Here is a 16,446-nt window from a genome sequence, read left to right as displayed (position 1 = left end):
TACAGGAGATCCTTCCTATTTTAAAAAGTAAACTCAAAGCACGGATTTCAAAATATAGTAACTAATAATGACGATAATCTTATCATATTTTAACTGAACTCAAATAATTCCTTTGACTTCTAATGTAAAGTTTAAATGAGCAAAGTGTCCCTTACTTCAAGGATGAAAACACTTTTCCTTCCTTCCTAACTTTCTCTTTCTCTCTCTCCCTCTCTTTCTCTCTCTCTCTATCTCACCCTTCCTCACTCTCTTTCTCTCTCCCTACCTTACTTAATGTAGGATATTGAGGTTGCTAAGCCTTCAAGGGTCTTTAGAGCAGTGATTATTACTTCTTCTTTATGCTTAGTAAAGATGCCCCATGACCATAAAATCAAATTTTCTATGGTTGCTTGCCTACATGCCCTGATATGCCTTTCAATAAAGGCAATTCATTAAAAAAGATAATTAAATTTGATTTATTTGGAAATCAATTCATAAATCAGAAACAAATTCTGTTGGAAGGTGCGTATGTGGGGGGTGTGAAGTATATTTATTTTATTAAGATACAATAACATCAAATAGCAAGGCTTTGAAAACTAAGTGCAAAATAAGCATTCCAGTGAAATTGGAAATTATCATAGATATTGCTTGAATGAAAATAGCCTCTGGGGAAGTCACTATAAAGAACTGGTAAATACTACAGTCTTGTTAAGGATTGCATGGCTGGGACTACCCCTTGTGCAGACTTGAAGGGAGTAAGATCATCCTCTTCATGTCTTTATCTTTGTCTTTGGTGAGATTTCCTTAAGTTCTTGAATTTCAACTTGATCATTATAGTGTCAAAAGAAAAATCTCATTAGAATGATTCCCTAGAACTAGTTGGTGATGCTTTCCACAATGACACTGTAGTTGGGGTGCTCAGAATATCCAGGAACTTGCAGATTAGGATCAGTTTCAAGGGCTGAGAGGAACTCCAGGAAATGAATGAAGTGCCCCGTCTGACCTCCAGGAGTGTGCCTGATTCAACAAAGCTGGGTGTTTCCTCAGGATGACCTTGCAAATCCCTTCTATGACAACAGAATCCCTATTCCAACACGCAGAGGAAAAGAAGGCTTAAGGAAGCGGTGAGAACTCCAGGAAGAAACATGACCCACATAGCACATCGGCCCATTCAAGGTGAAGATGAGACCCTAAAGGAAGGTGACGTGCCTTGGTTCCTGTTTGTTTTCAAGATAATCGCAAAATTCAGGCCATCCACTGGTCTCTGCTAATGTGTTTCTTCCTCCTGGTGGGATACCTGAAAAACAAACCCGTTTTAATTCAAGAGGAAACTTCTCACAGTGGAGGGACAGGCAAAGTTATTTCTAGTCCTCCCCAAGTGTCTTATGTCAAAGACTGAACAGGAGGGAAGTCACGGATGAAGAGAACCGGGACCCTTATTGGCTATATGACCTTGAAGTCCACTTCAGGCTTATATATTTTTATTTGTGAAACGGGAGCAATAATTTTGTGTTGACTCACAAGGTTATACGGATTGCACAAGATAACAATGGAGCACGTCGTAGATGGCTTAACCGCGTAGAATACAGTGCCATTCATAGCTCCAGGTGATTGTTCCCTCGAGGGTCATTTTCCTCCTGTGATTCTCTTCTAATTCTTTTTAGTTGTATTGTTTAAAAATCTATTTGGGAAAAAAATAACGACACACAAAACATACATAAATTTTATTCCTTATCATAAGACAATTTTTTTTCTTAAAAAACACTTATGATAAAAGATACTCAAATGTATTATTGGAGGGTTCCTTTTGAGTGGTCATCTAACTATCATAAAGATCAAAGGAATCAGAGTAGGCTCTGTTGCCTGCCTTGATTTTCTAAACTTCATGGGAAATATTCATTGTTTGTTGTATTAGCATATAATTTTTAGATTAGCATAATCTGAAGGATACTCTGCTCCCTCCTGCCTTCCCAGTAAAGGAGATGAAAAGGAGTCCAAAGTTTAGTGACTCTATCCTATTCATCTTCAAGGTCCAGCACTGCTGGCTTAAAGTACCTCTATTCTAATTTCTTACACATACAGAGAAAGTACTGTGTTTGAATGCAAGACTGTGTGTGTGTGTGTGTGTGTGTGTGTGTGTGTGTGTGTGTAAACATGATCTACAGATAGGTAAATACAGCTGTGCACACCAACATTTTCCAACAACATGGCTTCTTATTTTGAGGATTTCCATCTTGTTTGCCATCATTACAAACAGGCATTGGGACTCTTGTTCACAATCTCAGGTTTCACTAATAATTTTCCACCCGATTGTTGTGAAAAAGCCTCCCACTCTCCACTGATCAGCCCAACCAACAATAAAGAGTTACTGTGATCTAGGTGACAGGATAAGGGTGTGTCTTGCTCCATTTTTTATAAATGCTCCCAGTTTTCATTATTCTGTATACCACCATCTCCATCCAATTTCACCTTGGGAGGAAGGCTTCCGAGGCACATTAAATAACTGTCAGAGAGAAGAATTCTAAGGCTGAACAAGTGCAGATTTTTATCTTCATTTTCAGAGACAGGATTGTCAGAATATCAGAAGTCAGCAATGTCATTAAAAATCAGAATTGAAGTTTATAGTCACCTTTAAGGTAAAGTAATTTGGCTTATTTCATTCAAATCCACTAAATTAAAATGATAACTAAAAATGATCATTTGCAGGTTAAAAGAAAGAAAAGGAAGAGAAGCAGCTATTTAAAGTCATAGCTTTGCCACATAGACACAAAAATTGCAAATAAATTATTAGAATGTAACAAGGACTCATGTAAGAATGGTGGAATTTCTAGGCTGAAATAAAAACTTGGGTTGGATTTAGTTATTTTAAGTTCATAACTAAAAAATTGACACTAAGAGGAGTTAAATGGCATTTCAAGGTCACAAATTAGTAAGTGGTAAATTTGAGACCACATGCTGAATTTCTCAATTTTAAAACCAGTGTTTTCTGAAATATATAATCTAATTTGCTGTTCTCCTCTACATTAACTAATTATTTAATCTGCTCTAATCTAATCCAGTTTAATAAGCACCTACTATTTTCCCACACAAGTTATTTCCTGTCAATTTCTATGGGTACTCCCTAAAACACAGACGTGTCAGCTGTTGAATGAGATTAAATGAAATGATCCAAAGCTTACTTTTATTTTATTTCATAATTAATCCCAACAAGAGTTATATTTTTATATTTCACAAAAATATTGTTAAAAATATTTTTTAGTTTATTAGGATAAATACTGAGCAGTGGGATAGCTGGAGCATATGGTAGTTTAAATCCTATTCTTTTGAGGAATCTCTCCATTGCTTTCCTAAGTGATTGTACAAACCCCCCAACAATGTATGAACATAACCTTTTCCTCACATCCTCACCAGCATTTATTATTATTTGTATTCTTGATGACTGCCATTCTATCTGGAGTGAGATAAAATCCCCATGTAGTTTTTATTTGCATTTCCCTGATTGCTAGGGATGTTGAACATTTTTTTTTTTTTCATATATTTGTCAGCCATTTTTTTGAGAAGTGTCTGTTTAGGGTAGAATAGAGGAAGGGCAAATGGGGGAGAGAAAAGGGAGGGGAAAAAGAAAAAGAAAGTATTGTGAACTGGAATGAAGCAAACTATATTCCACGCATATATGATTACATCTAAATGAACCTCAATATTATGTATTCAATACAATATAAAAATACAAATTTTAAAAACTGAAAATTTTTTAAAAATATATTTTTATTTTGCTCTAGAACAACTAAATGATGGGAAAGCTCATTCCCTGACTCAAGTAGAATGAATCGTGATCATATATCAGAATCACACGCCCCAGGGTCCTCTGTGCACCATCTTTCTCACAGAAACAAGCAGAGGAAATGGTTATTAGTGGAAGCTGCTCTGTCTCCTCTGGACTGTGGAGGGCAAGTAGCTGCTTGCTCTCCGTCTATCATGGTGCGTGAGCATGGGTGCTGTCACTAACACAATCCCATGTGTATGTTCAGATGACTCAAGAATTTGTCTTTGCCAAACAAATTCATGAACAAAATGACTTACTGATATATTCAAAGTGCTGGCTATGTATCAGGTACTCGATCTGTATTCCCTTTCATGAGCCCACGTGGTAGCATGGATAAGAAATGGGTTTGGATTGGGCAATTAATCTGGTCAGAGGATGGACCTTATGCAGAGGCTTCATTGACCCAAAATTTGGTGACCAAAAGAGGAGAAAAAAGTCACACTTCATCTGGAAAGGGTTGAAGTTCCAGAAGAACAGGTGGAGCATCAGCAGGGTTTGGGTAGTGCCAACAAACAAATCATTCAAGGTCCTACAGCTCCCAGCCAAGAACTTGATGGAGCTGGAGTTTGAGGATTAGAGATACAGATACCCAGGGTAAGAGAGAGTGGGAAAATTAGCAACTGGCATATATGATATGTCAAGATCAATGTAATGTTTTGAGCAACTAATAAGTTTCTGATGTTTAATATATATATATATATATATATATATATATATATATATATATGTCTAAACAAACTATAAAAACAGACGTGATGAGGACTTCTGAGTATAAGTAACTTCAACAGTTTTATCCTCTCCTCTCTCTCTTTCTTTCTCCCAACCGCCCCACCCATACCCCATACTGAAATAACTGGTACTGACATTTGGGGATTTCGGTTGGCTTTTCACCACAAGGCTCTTCTTATTTCTTAGCTACTCTGCTCCAAGGGTCTATATGACACATCACCTGTCACAAGCTTAGACCAGAGCAGACATGAGAAGTTTTAGCTGATCACGCCGTTCTCTGCTCTTCTCCAATTACTGATACCGGAGACCATGCTGCCAAATCAAATACACTACACAATTCAGAGCTCTTGCCTCTGGAGTAACTATGGCTCCTTCATCTGTAGTGTCCCCCCACCTTTAACAAATCACCTTAGGCAATATTGTAGTCTGGCCATGATGCCCTACTCTAATATCTTGGTTATGCTGGTAATTAAAATCACATGAGAATTACATGACAACAGCAACCCAATAAGGGCAGGCCGTTGATCATTTGAGTTTCCATTTTTTTTTTTTAAATTTCATTTTTTAAGAACTGATTTATTTCCCTTTCCTGTTTAAAACTTCAGAGAGCCATGTTGGAAAAATTGGAACAGTTATACAACAATCAAACTTCAGACTTTGATAGTCTCTGATTTCCAGAAAGAAAAAAGAAAAGTGACTCCCTAGCCATCTGTGGTTTATGAAGCTAAATTGTGTTGCTCTGACAAAGCAAAATATAGATGGTCCCCAAAGTAGGATGGTTTGACTTATCATTCTTTTTGGCTTCACCACAGAATGAAACATTCAGGAGAAACTGCACTTCCAGTCTTGAAGTTGGATCTATTCCTGGCAAAGACATGCAGTAAGACACTGTATGATCTTCCCTTAGGATGCTGGGCAGCAGCAGAGCGGGCAGCTCCCAGTCTGCCATGCAGCCATGAGGGTTCTATGGTACTATGCCCCACGGTGTGCTGCACTCAATAAATTACGCAAGCTGGTCAACTCTTTATCATAAAACAGGCTTTACGTTGGATGGTTTGGGCCCACTGTAGGCTAATGTGAATGTTCCTGGCACATCTGAGATACATTTGGGTGCACTTTGATGTTTGGTAGGTGAGGCATAGTAAGTGAATTTTCAACTTATGATGGATTTATCAGCATAAAACCTCATCATAAACTGAGGAGCTGTATATGAAATGGCTACTTTTCTCCTCCATGAAATATGGGTAGGAGGTTTAATACCTTCAGTGAAATCACACCTCATCCCCACTCCCATATAAAGCATGCACAGGATTCTTTTTAATTCTAGAAAGTAAATATTGTTTTTTTTTCCTTTGTTCAAATATTGTTTTAATATAGTCTCTTCTTGTAGTGGTACAGAATCCCTTAGGAAGGGCCTGAGAGTGACTGATTGGTAGATACTTACATTCAAGAAAACATATTTTCCTAAACAATGTAAAAGAATTTAAAAACTTCTCTAAATTTTTCAAGTTCTTTTATACCCCTCCCCCCCAAAAAAATCACAAAGCATTCTGTTTGGCAAGTTTATTAGCATGGAGAACACTTTTCCTCCACTTGTTTTTTGTTTTTGGTTTTCGATTCTGGTCCTGGATCTTTCCCATGTTACTTATCTGTCATCCCGTCCAATCAATCCATGGCCTCTGACCCTGGATGGCACAACTTCCTGTTGCTGTCTGTAGGCTTTGGAACAAAATAGCAAGAAGTGGAGTCTTTTAACAAATCCTTCAAACCCCAGCTTTCTTTTATTTCTGGAAATCTGGGTTCACTTACCTCTACCAAGGTAGTGGGCTTTTCCGCTTATTTTCATTCACTGGCTCTCTGTTTCTGGTTTGAAATAGAAGAATATTCTTATGTGGTGATAAAACTGATGCATAGTATGAGCACGCAACATTTTCAAGGGCAGGAAGTTTGGGAAATGACCTTTGGAACTGGTTGTCTTAGCAAATTACTCCGGAATCAATTTAATTACAGAAGGGATGTTTATAAGAAGGTCTGTGATGTGCATACGTTTGTGCATGTTTGCAGGTTGTTTTGTTTGATTACAGTTAAAAAATGATGTAAACGGGGTCAAGTATGGTGTGGGTCTTCCTGTTGTTTCATATTTACCTTGGACTCTTGTAAAATCCTTCCCAAAGAGTGGGTAGAACTCCTAGACTGAGGAGATACTGAACTCTGAACAATGTGGAGAAACCAAATGAGATAAATGAGATATACGGAAAAAAAAAAAAAAAACATTTGTTCTGTGTATTTTACATAAGACGACTGGTGTTCAAGATTTGAGACGAAAAAGAAAACCCACAAGACGAGAATAACAAACTCCAACTTTGAGTGAACAACAAGGAAAGACCATTTGGAAGGTAACTAGTTGCTAGAAAAACTTTCAGAACATAACAACAATAAGATGATAGGCTATATAACACAATGAAGATCTGGAACACATGGAAAAATGAAAAACCAAGGATAAAAGCTGGAAGAGGAGTTGGAAGGATAATCTAACCTAATCAACAAGGCCCTCCATCCCACAAGAAGAAAAGAAGCTCTTGAACAATTTCTTTAACTACCGAATTTATAGCCCTTGACACTGAGGAGATAAAAAGTAACATTAGCGACAGGTGAAATATTATCACCATAATATTGTTGATTTGTCTACAAAACACAAAGCACCTATCTGGAAATACCTGCAGGATCAAAAACACTTAACTCTTGATTTGTTTAGATATTAAAGAATTGGAACCAGAGATATCCAGTTTTTTAATACCAATGAAGAAATAAAGAAATAGAAAAAGAAAGGCACCCAGTTCAATTGAGCTGTGTTAAAATGAATAAAACACACACACAGAAACCTTCCACCTTCACCAGCATCCCTAATACCCCCTGTGTGGCATGAGCTCACCTGCACCTGGAGGTACACCCTTCCACCAGATTCTAAATTTCAGATCACCTTTCTTCCACTACTTCCCTCTAACAACATTTGTAAGCTACAAATCTCTCTTCCAAGGCCCACTTCCACAGGTAAACTTCAGGTTTTCTCAAGGCAAAGTGCAATCTGTCCTCATATTTCCTGTGGTATCGGTGTATTCCTTGACGCCAAACATGTGTTGAGTCTGTGCTACCCTTTGTATTAGGTTCCTATGTTTTTTCATGAACTACTAATGTTTTTGAGCATTATGCCCCTATTTTTTCTGAAACTTCTGTGGTCTTTGGGGTCAATCATGAATAGCATAATTAGTTTGGGGACGTGAATGTCATGTTACAGCAGCTCCAACAGCATAGCTCACTGTGGGTAAGTGGGTGGGTGATTGCATGCCTGACTCTGCCTGGACCCTGAGTCCGATGTGCTTGCTGTTTCTCTTCCCTACCCTCACTGCTGTGGCTAGAAAGCCCAAACATGTTACTTTGTCTTCCTCTGCAGGTCTGCCCTCTGGTTATTTTATTTTTAATGCCCCCATAGCTTTGGTTACCTAGGATGAACTTAACCACTTGGCAGTGCCTCCTACTCTGCGATGGGTTGTCCAAAAGCCCCAAATGTACCATTTTTGTTGCCTTTTCAAAGAGAGCCACACAGGAAGGAAAACAAGAAATTCAACTTTTAAGCTGGGCTATTCATGGTCTTTGCTAAATCCTGGCAGAATTTCATGGTTTTTCATTACGATTCATCTCACTGATTTCCTAATGCAATGAACCGGGCTTTTCTTATGAAGGCCACGGGGAAGGGAAGTTGGGTTACCCAAGTCACTGATGGCTGTTATCTGATGAGTGAAAAATGGGGGATTTCTTTTCAATATGAACTGGGGGAGCCCTGGGTATTTTTTTTTTCCTGGCTTCTGTTTTGTAAAACTTGGACCAAGGGGAGGGAGCAGGAGTGCTCATACAAAGTGTGCCTTTTCACTCTGAGGCAGGCAAAGAGAAATTCCCAGGCTCAGGAGTCAGACCTGCAGTCACAGGCCTGGGTCCTGCTTTCCAGAGAGCCTAACCCCTCCACCTGCTCCAGAGAAGTCTCTTCCTTTAACCCACAGGGTGCCAGCTCTGTAGCGCCTTAGCTTCTCCATCAAACAAACTGTCCCACTCACAGACACTCAGACATTTCTCTCTTCCACTAGCCCCACTCTCCAGAAAGACCAGTTTACACAGAGGGAGTATGAGTTCATTTCATCGCATTCTAAATTTACAATTAGAATGCAATGCTGTCTAACACTAAACTTTCAAAAATACTTTGAGGATAAATAGTGCAATCACATCTTTGTTTTTAGTTGATCAAAATTTAATATGAGACTCTTTTTATAAATTATTAAAAATAGATAACCTATATTTACTTGTTGGGAATAAAGTTAAACATAATCTTTGAAGATATTATTTTTTTCTAACGGCTTAAGTCTATACTGCTTGACTATCTAATTCACATTTTTAAAAACGTTTTTTAAAGAAGAAGGGAAAATGATAGTGAGTTGGGACTGGGATAAGAGAGGATATAATCTATTTGACATAATGTTCAAGCATCTTTATTAGAGGCCAATAATCTATCATGCTGGTATTTTGTTTCTGAAGTACTATTCAGTTATTTAGTAACATGTAAAAAATATATAATGTTTGTATTAACTTGCTGGCCTGATATTTTAGCATTATAAGAACAAAACATTTGCAGAAATTTAAGTGTTTTAATTGAATTGAACATATATTCACCAAATCGCTTATCAGTCCACCAATTAACAGTATGTGTATGACTGAAATACTAGTAATACTAGTATGAATTATGTTGTGTGTGTGTGTGTGTGCATGCACATGTGTATTTGAGTATGAAAAAGAAAGAGAATATATTACACTTTTGGAAATGAATAGATAAGAAGAATTTAGCAATATGTTTTTGAAAGGCATAGATCAGGATAAAACAAATCATGAATACAAAATAAACTCTTTGGAATAATTTCTGGGGAGTGGTTTGACTACACAATTCTGTTAAATGTTGGCTCATTCATTATTTTGTCCTATGTATAAATCAAAGCAATAGTTGAAATGTGAAAAAAAAATGTCACTTATTAAACTGGACTGTGGCATACAAGAAATTGAAACAACTGGGCATTGTAAATCTAGTCAGTCAGTTTGTTGGGTGCAAAAAAAAAATAAAACAAAAGATGTATAATGTCTCAAAGCAGCACCACACAAATCCAAAACCAAATGCAGGATTTCTGAGCTTGTAAAATCTCACACAAACTATTTGTATTTTAGCCTGACTGGATCTATATTTTATATGATACAGTGTTAGCAATCTATAAAGATGAGAGTGGGAGTAAGAGATGAATGTTAATGTAGCCAAGTCTTCCGTTTTAAAGACAGAATTGCTGAGTGCATTTGCATGTGAGCAATAGCAGATGACTTTAAAGGAAACTATGTAGGTGTGACTACAAATTTTTGGTGCCATATAGATTATCTACATGAACTCAACTCAAAAACCTATGCTAAATATCCAAACAGCTAGCTTGGATATTTAGAATTGATCAGAACTTTTTCATATAAACATGCAATCTTCTCTAGCTTTGTTCATCCCTTAAAGAAATATTTATTGAGCATGTATTACAAACTAAGCATTGAGTAAGCAGTACATAAAGTGGGGGTTGGAGAGACACAGTCTTTATCCTTATCTATGAAAATTCACTTTTTAATCATATGGGCAAGAGCAATAATAAAATTGTGTATTTATAGGAGATAATAGCAGACATCCAACTCTTCCATTTAGTACACTGGAAAACTCAGATCCAAAGGAGTAAATGTGTTGACAAGACTCACACAGCTCTGGTCAGTGACCAGTCCAGAAGTAGAATCTGATTTTCAGACTTTTTTTTTTAAAAAAAGGTCTTGTGCCTATACTGGTCTGCTTCTGCAGAGTTCATATCACTGAAGAATTTTCTTTTCATAAAAAAAGGAAGAATCTTCAGAATAGTTCTCTCTGCATAGTTAATGAAAACAATTATCTTTGACTTTTCTGTCACATGCCTTAGCTTTATGAGCTGTTATAATTCTCTTCTACTCTCACTTCAGTACCCATCATTCCTTGTTCCTTCTCATTCTCTTGCGGGCCAGATAGGGGCCAGGGTCACATTTCAGAAAAAGTTGGCTTTAATTTTAGAGTGCTGCCTTAGTTACTTATACAGAATATAAAATATTGTAGTAGATGTCATTGGAGATATTGTTTCATTTGAAATGTCATCTACTTACATACATAACTGATATTTTGTAAATCAACTCTAGGAAACTATAATGCAAAAAACATTATTCTTTGACATATGTTACATTGTCTTATAAAAATACTGGAGTGGATTGATCCTTGGACAAACAGATGTAAGTGGGTTCCTCTGACCCCTTCCTCTGCCTCTTAACATATGTGTTTTGGAGAGTTGGGAGCACAGTGATAGACACAGAGCCCTTGAGTAATTAAACAGAAAGAAAAATGAAGAAATGGAGAGAGGATGGGAAGGAGGGAAGGTGGAAAGAGCAGGTCAGGCAGGCAGGAAAAAGACTTTTGAGCAGGGAGTAAAGTTATAGCTCTCGTTACCATCAGAGACAATTTGATTTGTGGTTTGATGGACTCGCTGTGTGAACTTGATTTTCACAAAAGGAAAAAGGCTGTTTGCACACGCAGGAGTATCGCATTTCAGCTAAGGTCCCTTTTGGAGATTCCAAAGTTCTCAAGTTCTCCCTCCTCCTGATACAAACACAGGCTCAGTCAGGTTTCTCATCAGCTCAGGAGAAGTTAACCAACATGTGACCCTGGTAGACAAAACAAGAAGACCTACAGACTCACTGGAAATGTCTCGATTTTGAAAAGTACCTGATGTGGAAAAAAAAATTAAAAGAGACAGGAATGGAAAATTCTTTTGCTGGCTTCCTGTTCTCCTTCCTGCTAAAGTAGGATTAGTTACCAGCTGTCAAAAGAAATACCACTTTTAATTCTTATTTGGTGGGGAAGGAAAGCTTTAAGGAAAAAAAAAATGTCTTGGAAGAGAGAGAGAGGCAGCAAGGACTTTCTTTTCCACATTTCATTCCTGAAGTCTGAAGTAGCACAAGAGAGCCTGAGTTGGGAGGAGAACAGGGAGACAGTGATGCAGGTAAATCAATTTCCCTCGTATGTGACCTAATGAAATCATCAGTGTGCTGAGGAAGTCAGTTAGGAACTGGGACCTGAAACATCCACGTAACGATTGGAAATCTTCCCTTGGATAGATCAATCCAGAATTAATAATAGCAAACTAGTGTTTAAAATGAGGTCATCTTTTGAGATCAAATCAGCTGTGTTGGATGCAATTCTCATTCCCACAGAAGGCTTCCGTAAGGCAGGTGACAACTTTCCATTTACAAGTACATCTTGCAGAGGAAGAGAACACCCAACGTTTGGTCATGCGCTTTAAACATTGGTGTCATCAAGTACATGCTTGACAGTTTATGAAACTCTCCCAGGGTAGCTTTTCAGTTAATCCCCACACAATGTATCAAGCATATCAATAAGCTTGTTGTGACTGCAGAGGACGAGGAAGCCAATACATTCACTTCAAAAATACTACTTGACCCTCTTCTCCTTAGTGTTGAGAATCCCACAGCTAGAAATGGGTTCCTTGGCATTAAGACAAGATTCAAAATGTTAAATCTAATCAAATCCCAGTCCATGTTTAAAAAAATTGGAGAAAGAGTTTGCCAAGGGAAATGGAGGATTGAGACCAATATTCATTGCCTTCTTTATACTCTTGTTGTTATCATCCATTATAGACACGTACACCTTTAACATCTGGGAGAGATTTTTAAAGGTCTGCCTCTCATTCCCCACCCTCAAAAGACCATGTATCTTTTAATCTGTTTGCATGATTCAATGCATCAGATTATCTCAAATGATACAGAGAATTTCATTGTCTTTGTTTAAATCATTGTTGAAGCGTGGACATCATCTCAAGGAAGCACTGGACTGGACTGTTCTTTGCAGAAGAAATTCAAGGTGGTTCTTTCCCCTTTTCCCACTGCTTCTTACCAACTATTTTCTAGAGATCTGGGAACATAGAAGCCCTTCAAGTGGAGGTGAGACACTGTGAAGGAGAATTCCAGAGTTCAACACTGAAAGGAGCAAACAATCTAGGTAGAATCTAGCAATTGCAACACTGGGTATAGTAAGAGGGCCATGAGCTTCCAGACAGGGGTGGTAAGGAAGCTTATGAGACATTGAATTGAAGAAAAGAGTCAAGGAGGATAAATAAGTAAGCAAATGTTCCATTCTAAACAGAGCAGGCTTGCTAAATTCAGAAAAGCAAAATAAAGAGACGCACAGTTCCATCCTCAGTCCCTATTCTGCCTCAGCTTTCTCTTTGACATTTTATTGTATTCAAAGTCAAGATTCAGCTAGTTCTTAGCTGATACTATTTAAAATTTGGTGAAGGAACTAGGAAGTTCAACAAAGTACCATGAAAGATAGATCAAAAGGCATGGTACCTGAAAAAAGTTTCATTCTTGGTTGTTAGACTATAAATTGATGTTTAGAGTAGACAAAGAAGAAGTTAACAAAAGAAGTCTTGAAGGGAAGATAGGTGTGTTAGTCATTTTTTTTTCCATTGCAAAGACAAAATATTCAAGAAAAAAAAATCAATATAAAGAGAAGAAAAGATTAATTTGGCTCACGGTTTCCATCCTTGGTCAGTTGGCTCCGTTGTTTTGGGGCCTGTGGTGAGGCAGAACCTCATGGTAGGGAGCCCTCGTGGAACAAAGCTGCTCACTTCGTGGCCAGCATGGGAAACAGGGACTGGGGTCCCCATATTCCCTTCAAGGACATGCCCCCAATCACCTAACTCCCTTCCAAAGAGGCCTCGCCTCTGGAAGGTTCCCTCATCTCCTAATAGCACCATAATCTGTCAATGAAGCTTGGCTTAGGGGCCGTTGGTGGCCATTTAAGATCCAAACCCTGATAGTAAGACTTCTTTTTGTTTTGGGGGATTGAACCCAGGGGCACCTAACCACTGAGCCACACTTGCAACCCTTTATTTAATTTTTTTATTTTGAGACAGGGTCTCACTAAGTAGCTTAGGGTCTTGCTAAATTTGAACTCGCAATCCTCCTGCCTCAGCCTCCCAAGCCACTGGGATTGTAGGTGTGTGCCACTGTGCCTGGAAAAATAGGATTTTAAATCATAGAAATTTACTTGAACTTAAACATTTGAGGAAATGAATTAATCAAAATAGTAGAGCACTGCCTTTGGGGAACAGTAAATTATGCAGTTCAGTGTGACTGAAGTTGGGTGAACATTTTTTCTCTAAAGGCCAGGGTGTTAAATATTTTGGGCTTTAAATGTCACAGCCTCTGTTGAGACTTAAAGTCCCCTGAATTCTGCTATGGTAGCATGAAGCTGTCATTGACAATATGAAAATGAATGAGCCCGTGTTCCGGTAAACTTTTTATGGACCCCAAAAATTTGAATTTTGTATAATTTCTGCATGTCACAAAAATATTCTTCTTTTAATTTATTTTCATTACTATTAAAAAAAAAGAATGTAAAAGCTATGCTTAACTCAGTCTTTACAAAAACTGGAAGCAGGAAAGAGCCTGATACTGTCACGAATAAAGGACAGATGCCACAATTCTATGCCATAAGCCACCCCTGTGTATAGTGTAACCTCTTCTCAGGCCATTAGTGATGTCATCCAACAGCAGACAGGGGCGGGTCATTCCAGAGGAGAATTATCTGTCACCTTCGGTCCTCACATTCAGGGTACGGATTCTTTCTTCATTGAACACATGTGCCCTTGAATTTGTACAGTTCCTCTCTATTAGGGGGTAGCCTGCAGTCCCCCAAAACAGAGCTTCAAAGCAAGTTCATTTTCAGTGGAGATGGATTGAGAGCACAGAGACACGCCTCAGAAAAGCCAGTCCATACACAATTCCCAGCTCCACCAGAAAGAAAGAAAGAAAGAAAGAAAGAAAGAAAGAAAGAAAGAAAGAGAGAGAGAGAGAGAGAGAGAGAGAGAGAGAAAGAAAGAAAGAAAGAAAGAAAGAAAGAAAGAAAGAAAGAAAGAAAGAAAGAAAGAAAGAAAGAGAGATATAGAAAGAAAGAAAGAAAGAAAGAGATAGAAAGAAAGAAAGAAAGAGAAAGAAAGAAAGAAACAAGGGAGGGAGGGAGGGAGGGAATGAATGAATCCAAATATCATTTTTATTTGGCTTTGGAAAGTGCTTTTTCGACTGACATGTCAGCATGGGTGTGCCTGATATTTCTAGAATTTACCTCAAACAAAGGAATGAAGCCTCACAAGGATACTCTGACCAAGTGGTGGTTGGAACCTGACCCCAGTTTTCCCCATCTTTGCCTCCTGAACTGCTCTGCTCTGTGCTGTTCGGGTTCTCCACTGTCCACTTGCCTAAGTCACGTTTCCTGAATGGAACCCTCCAGAGCAGAGGGGGCACAGTGTACTCTTGAGCTTTTTTATTTTGACAGTCCCATGGATGGAACACTAATAAATGGAGCCTCGGTTTTCAAACAAGTGGTGCAATAAGGACACTCACCAAACCATCAAGCCAGTCTTGTTGCGAAGGCCTCGTAGTGAAAGTTGCCTCAGTTAGCCTGGAATGTAGAACTTGACCTAGTCTTCAGATTTCTTTGCAGAAAAAACTGCAACCTCTGGGTCCACTGCTTCCCTGACATTCATGGGTGACTGAAAAGCTAAGTCCCTTGGAATGTGCAGATTCTTCTACAGGTATTGGGTAACAGGCTGCAAAACACATGTTCCCATCAGAACGTCCAAACCCTGGGGATGGTTAACAGTCTGGAACACTGATGATCTTCTACCTGAGGTAGGTGCTGCCGTCATTCCCATTATCTCTCTCATCATCTCCATTTCACAGATGAGGAAACTGCGTATAGAAAGGTCAGGCGCTTTCCCAATGTCACACAGCCAGTGAGTAACACCAACACTGAAATCTAATCTTACTTTCTCAAATATTCATGCTTCTAAAAATGGAAATCAAAAGCAAACATCCCCCAAACAGTCACTAGAGGAGAGAACCTAGAAAAGGTCCCTGAAAGTTGATTAACCAGGCCCTAAGTGGTCTTCGAAGTCCTCTGCCCTCCAGTGCCCCTTGGAGCCAAAGGAAATACTAACACCTGGTGAGCAAGAATCTTACTTGGACTTTCCTTGACATGACCAGCCCCAGATTCTGAAGAGCCTGGGACCATTGTTGCCTTAGTTCCTCCTGACTGCCTGTCACCTTTTCTGGAATTTTCTCTTGATGCCAGCATTTTAAAAACTACTTCGTCTCTTACCACTCAACGTTCTGCCCTCTGGTGAGCCATTGACCACCTGACCTCCTCCATCTTTTAACTCACTAGGACCCGGGCTACAGCTGGTTTCGTATTTACCCTCGGTCTCAAGCTCTGATTGCTGGGGTTGGGGAAAGAGAACTCTCCAGCTCCAGTCTCTGTCTTCGGCTTTATCATGTGTGCTACCCAGGCTAAAGAATCTTTACAGGCAGGCGGAGCAGAGGACTGCATGGAGGCTTACCCCTGTCTAGTCCTCCGTCTCAGTTTTCACTGACATGCAATGCCAACCTCACCTGCTGAGATGCAGACAAAGAGATCTGGTGGGAAGGGTTTCTTTGCACTCCTCGGACAAAATCTGAAATCTAGCATGAGTATTCCTCCAGGTGAGTTCCCCACAACCCTGTTTGTAAATATTTGAGTCACTTACTGGCATTGTTGAACATGTTTCTGGCCCAGGAAATCTTCCTCCTTGGAATCCCTGACTGAGTTTTGCCTTGGTGGAAGACTCAAGTGACCTTCACACTGTACCTGCTCCAGAGGCACAGAGGCAGTGAGGTAATTGCTGTCTCAGCTGACTGGCTGTCGCCTGCTTTATAAG

At 38.9% G+C, this 16,446-nt stretch overlaps 1 protein-coding gene and 1 long non-coding RNA gene across 4 annotated transcripts in view; one reads left to right on the top strand and one right to left on the bottom strand.

The window, feature by feature from the left end:
* Positions 1–431: 431 nt before the first annotated feature.
* LOC144375993 (uncharacterized) lies at positions 432–16,440 on the bottom strand. 3 transcript variants are annotated; one of them, XR_013435966.1, is made up of 5 exons: positions 16,276–16,440; positions 15,095–15,442; positions 6,341–6,394; positions 1,501–1,660; positions 432–1,276 (listed from the first exon to the last, which is right to left on the bottom strand). It is a non-coding gene; the product is annotated as an uncharacterized LOC144375993 (long non-coding RNA). The 3 variants fall into 3 exon arrangements; XR_013435967.1 differs by lacking the exon at positions 6,341–6,394 and having other exon boundaries at positions 16,276–16,439; XR_013435968.1 differs by lacking the exons at positions 432–1,276; positions 1,501–1,660 and adding an exon at positions 6,080–6,250 and having other exon boundaries at positions 16,276–16,437.
* The window catches only part of Kcnj16 (potassium inwardly rectifying channel subfamily J member 16), a 51,092-nt gene continuing 50,007 nt past the window's right edge, over positions 15,362–16,446 (top strand). Inside the window, exon 1 of the mRNA XM_078041785.1 lies at positions 15,362–15,382. The gene's annotated coding sequence lies outside the window, so the exon portion shown is untranslated. The remainder of the gene's footprint in view (positions 15,383–16,446) is intronic.

This window comes from Ictidomys tridecemlineatus, chromosome 3, assembly GCF_052094955.1.
Source record: "Ictidomys tridecemlineatus isolate mIctTri1 chromosome 3, mIctTri1.hap1, whole genome shotgun sequence".
Taxonomy (NCBI): Eukaryota; Metazoa; Chordata; class Mammalia; order Rodentia; family Sciuridae; genus Ictidomys; species Ictidomys tridecemlineatus.
Note: the sequence above shows the minus strand (reverse complement) of the source record. Positions and strands in the feature narration are given on the sequence as shown.